The 9,500-nt window shown below is 35.9% G+C and overlaps 1 long non-coding RNA gene across 15 annotated transcripts; it reads right to left on the reverse strand.

Annotated features, from left to right (window-relative positions):
• Window positions 1-423: 423 nt before the first annotated feature.
• LOC113289844 lies at window positions 424-8,190 on the reverse strand. Of its 15 annotated transcripts, none has more exons than XR_003331160.1 (12): window positions 7,876-8,190; window positions 7,436-7,562; window positions 6,541-7,319; window positions 6,408-6,446; window positions 6,001-6,155; window positions 5,626-5,911; window positions 5,415-5,517; window positions 5,029-5,196; window positions 4,730-4,838; window positions 2,141-3,565; window positions 1,842-2,039; window positions 424-1,207 (listed from the first exon to the last, which is right to left on the reverse strand). It is a non-coding gene; the product is annotated as an uncharacterized LOC113289844 (long non-coding RNA). The 15 variants fall into 15 exon arrangements; XR_003331159.1 differs by having other exon boundaries at window positions 7,427-7,562; XR_003331158.1 differs by having other exon boundaries at window positions 7,403-7,562.
• Between the last annotated feature and the right edge of the window lie 1,310 nt (window positions 8,191-9,500).

Consider the following 9,500-nt stretch of genomic DNA (forward strand, 5'->3'; position numbering starts at 1 on the left):
TGAAACATACTTATATAAATGGTATCAACTGCATTTGTTGATCCTTTTTTTGTGGATCAACTTCCATTGTTGATCCAACTCAAATGGATCAACAATGGTTGTTGACACTATAGTGTGGAAACATTGTTCCTGGGTTCCAACTTATTTGGATCAACAATGGTTGTTGATCCAAACTGTTGGATCAATAATGGTTGTTGACACACAAAACAAACAAAAAATTTGCATGGTTCTATCTATATTTGTTAGTAAACTCCTCAATCTATACATACCTGTAACATTCATTCATAATCAGACCAACTTAATTGGATCAACAATGGCTGTTGTCACACAAAACAAACAAAAAATTTGCATGGTCCTATCTGTATTTGCTAGTAAACTCCTCAAGCTATACATACCTGTAACATTCATTCATAATCAGGCCACAAATACATCCATAATAATTCATTCATGATGGTTCATAATAATTCATTCATAATCAGACCTACATCAATAAGATTTACTTACTAAGATAAGTATGTTTAAAACTACAGTTAGATTTTCTTTACATACCATGAACATACTATGAGATCAAGCTCACTCTAATGGTTCGGCTACTGGTTCAACTACTGGTTCAATTGAGTCTTGCATTTGCATTGAGGAAGTTGTTCCGGTTACTTCAATAGAGTTCAGTAGCTGAATCAGGAAGTTGTTCCGGTTTCTTCCATGAACCAAATTCTGCCAAGATTCTTGCTGCAATCTTCACTCTCTTCTTGTTCAACTTCTCATCTAAGTTTGTGATTTCAGATAGGTGTTCACAGTTTCCACGATTTACCAAATTCTTCATGTACATGCAAGTTTGTAATGCACAATTGCATCAGTCTTGTGCTGGTACAGTGTAGTGTGAAAAGCTTGTCTCAATATCAACACATGTCTCTGGATCTCTGTGGCCCATTTCATTCAGCCATTTAGTTAGTGGTACTATCATCACAAGATATTGCCAATTGTAAGCCGGGTTGCGCCTTCCAGAGTTGTACACTATCCATTTTCCTTTTACCAATGCCAGCACCACCCAATGGTATCCAACACCGTCCTTATCAGTCAAGCATATTGGTATAATGAGGTATGTGTCTTCAGCATTCCCTGTGTAACTATTCCTCAGCTTTTCTGGAATCCCACATCTCTCTACCTTTGCCATATTTTTTGAGGCTATTGCGATCCCCAATAACGGCTGTATCAATATTTTTTCAAATATATTAGTTTGTCATATTATGGATCATCTACATTATAAACAAAAGCTACATTATCAACAAAAAAAAAGGAAAATGCAACTGTGATATCTTAACTTGAGAACAACATAAAATGAACATCATATCGTATTTGCTAGTAAACTCCTCAAGCTATACATATATATAACATTCATTCATAATCAGACTAACTTAATTGGATCGACAATGGTTGTTTATCCAACATATTTGGATCAACAATGGTTGTTGATCCAACCTATATGGATCAACAATGGTTGTTTATCCAACATATATGGATCAACAATGGTTGTTGATCCAACCTATATGGATCAACAATGGTTGTTGACATACAAAACAAACGGAAAATTTGCATGGTCCTATCTGTATTTACTAGTAAACTCCTCAAGCTATACATATCTGTAACATTCATTCATAATCAGACCACAAATTTACTGGTTAACTTAGAATTTAACTAGAGAACAACATATAGTAACCAGTAAATTTCATGCGCCTATCATTCTCTAGACCTACATAAATTTCAACTACCATTGTACACAGAAAAAATCACCAGGATTATTACGACGCATTTGAACAAACCAAGATTTTTTTGTTACTTACATAATCATTTGTTGAGAGAATAATGTGGTTTATGTATTCTGGTTTATCCGGCGATTCCATCTTTAATTTCAGCATGTTGATGTAGTAATCAACAATCTCACCGCGAATGTTTTGATTATTCAGTAGACACTGTATCTGCTTCCCATTGATGATTACTTCCAAATCATGATTGCAGAAATAAAACTGTAAGCTTTGTCGCTGCATTTTCAACAACAACAAAAAAACAAATGAATATCTTATTAAAAAGAACTAGCATAACCCAAGAAAAAAAACTATGTGATCTGAGGTGAAGTACATACCATTCAGTTGCATTCTCAAAGAATGGCTGGATGAGTTCTTTTTCGCTCTCATTGCATTTTTTTTCCACAATTTTAGTTTTTTTGGCTTTATCAGTTTTTTGGATTCCGCTGGTGTGACATCAATTTGACTGTCGATGTCAATTATTTCAATTTGCTCCTCCTCTTGCTTCTTCTTTTTTACTTTTCCACCTTTCCTTTGTACCCTTTTACGCTTAGCAGGAGGTGTTTGACTTTGAAGTTTATACGTCTTTCTCTTCGGCCTTTCTCCCTTCTTCACCCATTTCACAAGAGAACTGACCTGAAGTTGTTGTGTTTCTGATGCTTTTATATCATCTGATTGTTCCTATGATTCTGTTTCCTCTTCAGTTTACTCCTCAATTGCATCCAAATTAAACAATTGCTTCAACCCTTCCCTATTGCGGCTCCTGATGTAGTGTCAACATCTTCAGTTTGCTCTTCAACCTCTTCTTTTTCTTGTGTTGCCTTACGCATTACCTCATCCATTATTGCACCGAAACTCGGTGTGGTACCTGTATGCACATACCCAGAGATTTCATCAGGTTTTATTGTTGTAATTGAAGGAGTGTCAAACACAACCACTTCCATTTGTATGTCATCTTTCTCTTCTACTATTCCAGCGGATATTGCAATGTTTTCGACCACCGAATCGGCCTCTGAAATGTTTTCGACCACATTATTGAGCTCTAAGTCATCAGCTTGCTTTAGTTTTCTTCCTGCATCAAAGCCGTCCTTCAAACTCTCCACAGATTTGCTACTTGTTGGTTTTTCTGAAAACTTCATTCCACTTTCAAAACCCTTCTGCCAACACTTATCTTGAGTTCCAAAAGTACTTGGAGTTCCATCTTTAGTTCCCGATGAATCGTTCATTTCTTGAGTGTCTTCATTGTTCACAACCACTGAATCTTCGACTTCCATGTTTACTCTTGTTTCATTCCTATCTGTTGGTTGATCATTCGCCGCAGAGTTCATTTCATGTTGATTTCCTTTTCCATATGATTCTCCTTGTTGTTGCTGTGTGAACAAATCTTCCACTACCAAACCTTCAAATTCCTTCCCGTTATACACTGGTTTATTTCTATTCAGTGATTTCTGAAAAATCCTTTCCTCTTCCTGCCATTCCTTTATGCTCTTGTCAATGTCAGCAAGTCGCTCCGGTTCTCCAGCTTGCAACTCTAGTTTGTCTTTGTTCCTATCATACAACTCTTTTAAGAATATCGTAATGTGGATAAACATTTTAATTTGAGCCTTCCCCATGTAATGAATCTCATGCTTGTCACAATCAAGAAGGATGTTTTCTTCCTCTGTTCCTTTATCTTATGCCTCTCTTCTTCCAGTTCTCTTGCAGGTGCCAATAGGTCAATTAAATAGCTCAGCAGACACTGAATCAACAAAGTCTTGATGAAACTGCGAAGCATGATCAACACAAATTAAAATAGTGTAGACACTAAAACTGGATCAACATTGGTTGTTGATCTCATTCACATGGATCAACTTCCATTGTTGATCCACAAAAAACTGATAATTGGAGGAAATCAAAATAGTGTAGACACTAAAACTGGATCAACATTGGTTGTCGACCCCATTCACATGGATCAACTTCCATTGTTGATCCACAAAAAACTGACACTAAAACTAGATCAACATTGGTTGTTGATCCCATTCACATGGATCAACTTCCATTGTTGATCCACAAAAAACTGACACTAAAACTGGATCAACATTGGTTGTTGACCCCATTCACTTAGATCAACTTCCATTGTTGATCCACAAAAAAAATGGTAAAATTGTAATAGTAAAGATAAATATAGTAAAACAAAAATACTTGACAGTGGAACCACGCTACACCAAAACAGCCATTTTGTGGCGTTTATAAACGTTGCGCATAATTTGTGCAACTGAAATAAATGTTCATAAAACGGCGTTGCGCGTTTGGTGTGCAACGCATGCTGTCGTTGCACAGATGATTTGTACAACCTTTATAAACGTTGCACATCAGATGGTGCAACAGTATATTTTTCTTATTTGTGCAACGTCTATTATTTATAGATAACACATTTGTGGGTCCCATTGTGATTTTCTGTCAACGTTTTATTATTTGGTGGCAGTTACATTGGTTGCTCATTTCAGGTGATTTGTGCAACGCATAGTTTTGCCATTTTTATATACGTTGCACAATAATTTTCAGGTAAAAAAAATTTACCGATGGCACAAAAATCCGGCAGATTTCTGCTCCCGAATTACAGTGTAGAAGAGTGCCAATCAAATTGAATAAAACATTAAGAGGTTAATTATCAGCATTAAAACTTGTGAAATTACAGCTCTAAACATCAACTAGTATAAATTTCATTGTAAGCAACATTATGATTCCTCAACACAAATTCCTAGCTGATTATGAACTTGTGAAATTACAGCTAAGGCGAGAACTGATATGCGAACTGAATCACCCAAGTTAGAGATACTGAATTACCCAAGTTAGACAAAAATAAATACTTGAGTACTCAAATGTTTTCATGTCTTGAGATCAGAAGACATGTACATGTAGGTATAGAGTAAGTCTGAAATGCTTACCGCTGCATTTTCTACACAAAGAATAAGTTGTTGGCGACTGATGATTGTGGATAAAGTCTTCCTCGACTGAGCAATTGAAAATAACTGGCTCCTGACTCGCTACACTAATCTGCACATTCAGAGCAAACAGAAAAGAATAAAGATGCAGTAGAGGACGAACATAATCCACAAACTTACTGAATAAAGAAAAGAAAAACAAAAACTCACCCTTTCCGCGAAGGATTTTAAAATCAAAGTCGGTATATTACATGAGACATTTTCGTGATAGAATCTAAATGGGTAGTTTAGTTAATAAATACCTTTTTCATCGCTTGTCGTGTTTAGTTAATCATGGGAAATCAACAGTTCGTGGAGGGGATATTTTCAATGAGTGGAAGAATCTAAGGCAGGTCGTTTGCAGCCAAATTCACTCTGCTCAAGCTTGATAGAATGTAGCAAGATAAGTATAGTTTGAGGCAGTTAATCAACTGCAAAAATCAATTCAGAAACAAAATTGTTATCAGAATTGAGCAACTGCACAATAATATACACCAAATCAAGTCAAAAACAAATGGAAGCTATAGCACGGAATTGAAAAATAAATATGAATCACTGGTTTTTGATGTTGTTTCATTTTCGAAAATCTTAAGTCTCTACTTTACACAGCAGTAAATATTGATTGTTGGTTGAGGATAGGAATATTGACCGGTTAGCATGGAATTAAACTGCAATCCTTCAACACTCCACAAGGAATTGAACTGCAATCATTGCCACTCCAACAATACCGAAGCCTGATCTAAACATCAATGCTTGAAACATCGTAAACAAAGATAGAAAAACAGTGATAAGTGGAAAACCATCACCAGTTACAATGATAGAACATCAAAGTCACAAACTGGTGCAATGAAAGTCCTTACCTGAAAAAGAAAAGAACAACTCCATATTTGTATATGACATGACATGAGTATAAGTCCTATCCACATTATCCAAAACACGACGACTTCCACCAACAGGATAAGTATTGGACCCTTTTTATAGGCTAGGAGTGACTATTCGAGGAGGGTTGGTGGTACTTGCCGGTGTAGACCCATTACTCAACACACTCTCCCATGCAGAGGCAACATAAGCAAAGACCAGCAATGTCCATGTAAAGAGAACCTTCTGAACGTAGCCTCTGACATCCCTAGTCAACTTCCTGAATATCTGCATTCCAAAAGAACAATTATGATTGATAAATATCACACATAACTCTAAAATTTTAAAATCCTCCAAGGATTTTGCAAATCACAAACCATTCAGAATAGGCCTCCAAGTGAAGGACCAGCAATGTCCAGCCTCTTGTTTCTCTAATGGTCTCAATCATCCTCAGGCCTTCAACCGGGAGAACATAGCAACAGTCAATGAATGATATATCTAGGGGAGCAGCTGAAGAACTTCCGGAGAATTTCTGAATGCATAATAATGGAAGAATACACGTGAAACAACTCCCTGAACCAGAGTCCGATTTTCGATGAACATCTGTCAATTCTTTGCTATACATCTTTTCAATTCTTTAACAACCTGAAGTTTTGATATGAGTGGTAGTAGGAAAAGTGCTAACTATATTCCTTAACATGACCCACAGACCCATTCTTAATATAACATTACTATTAGTTTTAATAAGTAATGCTTGATGGACCGACTGGATGTTAAAACATACCTAAAATAGAAAGCTGCCTGGAGAATCTCTTTTGCGTACCTGGAAAGCCAAGATATCCAAGGAAATGTGTGAGCATATACAAATCCAATCAGATACAACAATAACCAAGTGTAGTATTGTCAATGAAACATACTTGATCCTCTTTTCTCTTGTCACACCCACAGTGGATCCTCTTTTACCAATGTAATCTAGTGCAACCTACAGCAGGTTGAAACAGACAACCTCATCAGTTGGCAGCACCTCTATTGGCATCAGAAAAAAGGAATCACTGCTTGTGCTGTAAGGCAACCTGATGTAAAGAGAGATAAGTAAACACTATGAGGTGGTCCAAAATGCAACAAAAACATTCATTGGCTTAGAAATTCATCCAACATCAAAATGGAAGTTCTATACACCTAGAAGGATAAAATTTAACAATAAAATCACGTGTACCTGGAAGTATAATTCTGAAAAAGGTTAACCCCAATACTTAGATGGATGAGATAACAATAAATTATAGTGGCCTCTCCAAACCAAGGTGTATATTGTTGATAGCTCACTTAACCTACTTAATAAGAAAGTCCACTGACTAGAGAAAGGAAGGAAAATATAACTGTTGACATTACTAGCAGCCTTAGTTACAAAAGAGCTAACTGTATACTTGTTGGTTTTTTCAGAGAATTCGTAACAAATCTGCTCCAAAATATCCTTATCAGCAACAAACCTATAGCCTGGAATACAATAATAATTGTTTTATTTAATGCGTGATATGGAAGTCCACAATCAGTTACCCCTTTCGCACTGGCCCGAGAAAGCATTCGCAAAAGCATGCCACTTGGTGGTCTAATTTGAGATTGCGATGGACCGAACTTCAACGATGTAGGCGAATTTGTTAGGTTGTCTCTTCTTGAATTCATACACATGTACCTCACACTACAGAACACCAAAAAATCATATCATCTTAAAATGAAGACTAAATAACCACACTGCAATAGATCAATCACCAAGACACCAACAAGAATAGGTCAAAACTTCATCACCAAAACTACCACAGGAAACACCAAAAACCACCCATAACGGCAACAACTGTGAACCGACCACCACCAACGACGACAAGCAAAACATCACCAACCACTAACACCTGAATCCAACCTCCATCAACAACATCACCAACAACTGCAACAAAGCAGAAAAACCTAAAACTTTCAAACAACTTCCATATACATGGTTTTGAATAAAATAAATCTAAAACAACTTCAACAAGACAAACTAAATTAAACCTAAGAATTCACAAAAATGAAATTAAAAATTACACATGCTTTGAAGCAATATAAAAACACAAATAACATACGCAAAATTGCAAAATATTTACCAAAATAAATTCTACCAAGATAAAAAAGCATTAATTCTGTGAGATACTAATCACAAAACTAAGTCAAAATCAGACCACATCATCAAAAATAAACAAAACTAGAATTGGGGTTTGTACCTGATGATAAATTAGGTCAGAATCAATCAACTTTTGGTTGATAAAAGCATAATCGACTATTAGATTGAGGGGTTTTTATTGATTTCAAGAACAAGATACTCTAGGGTTTCCAAAAAATTCAAGTTCTCATAATGTGGATCCAGATTTCTGATACATGGGTTTTGATTAGGATACCAGGTTTTGGAAGAAACGGTCCTGATTTTCGGATTTTCGGTTGAAATCAAAGCAGATTTCGTAATTGTTTTTGTTTATGAAAAGAGAGGCTTTGAAAGAAGACCGAGAGAAAAAGTTCTGTTCCTGAGAGAGAGAGGAAAATCCGAGTTATGAGATAAAATAAAATGAAATAAAAGTTAATGTATCAGAAAATTAATAAATAAAAAAACCTACTAAAAGCCCATAAACAGACTATATATTACAAAAACACCATAGGCTGTACAACGGTTGTAGGCTTGATCATACGTTGCACCACTATAGTTTATTTTAGTAAATGAAATATAGATAATTTGTGCAGCGGATAATCTTGTGCGTAACGGATATTAACGTTGTTAACTGTGCAACGTTTATATCCGTTGAGCACATTCGATATTGAAGGTTGCTAAAACCAGGATTTGTTGTATTGCCAAGTCATATTGATTTCCGTCTTTTTGACTTTGTCACTAAAATCAGTTACAAGCTTCTTGCACAATGCGTGTTGGTTCCATCGTAGGAATCTCAGAGTTGCATTTTCAAAATTCTCCCTTTTGTCGATGTACTTATTAGTATGTTCACATAACCAACACTGCAAAATATAAACAACAAGGTTAGTCTTATCCAATAGTATGCATTTCACTCTCTACAATAATACACATTTTACTTTTGGAAATTAACGTTTTTTCTTACCACAAGGAGAGTTGTGCAGCCAGCGATAGTTAATTGTTTGTCCTTCTTTTTTTTCCATGTTTGAAATCAAATGTTCCACAACGTGGTCTGGCCATGACACTTTGTCCATCAGTAAGATATGAGGCAACAATTTCTTCGGGAAGCTTGTCGTTCCAGTATTTGGGAATAAGAAAACTGTACATAACCATATAGAGAAAAGTCTCACAAAATGCACCGGATCAGACTCGTCTTCTGCTGCCTTTTTCAGTTTGCTTACAACCTCATTCTTCAATATTGGATCTGGACAATCTGCTGGTCTATCTGGTCTGAACTTTTTATTTAAGAATTCGCTGTAGTCAAGTCCTTTCTTCGGTTTCAGTTGTTGCTTCAATTCTTCACTCTCTATCAGTCTTCTCATCTTGAATATCAAAGAGAAATCTCTTGCTTCCAGAGAGCACTCTTCGAATTTTCCAAATTTGAACTTTTTGGTTTCTTTATTAAATGCACTCATCAACAGCTGCATTGCAAGATTAATCTTCTTCAACCATTTATCATTCATAAGGCCACTTATGTCTGTTACATAAAATGGGTTGATTAAGCCCCAGTATGGAGATTCCTTAAGTGCTTGTGCAAGTATCGGTTTCTTCTTGTTATTTGCATCTTCTACTTCAAACAGTTTGCATAAAAAATTCCCCAAAAAAATTCCCCATTTCAACCAATGGTTGGAGACCTTCTTTAAATTTCTTTTCTTTGGCTCTTGACTTGCC

This window comes from Papaver somniferum, chromosome 6 (genome assembly GCF_003573695.1).
Source record: "Papaver somniferum cultivar HN1 chromosome 6, ASM357369v1, whole genome shotgun sequence".
Taxonomy (NCBI): domain Eukaryota; kingdom Viridiplantae; phylum Streptophyta; class Magnoliopsida; order Ranunculales; family Papaveraceae; genus Papaver; species Papaver somniferum.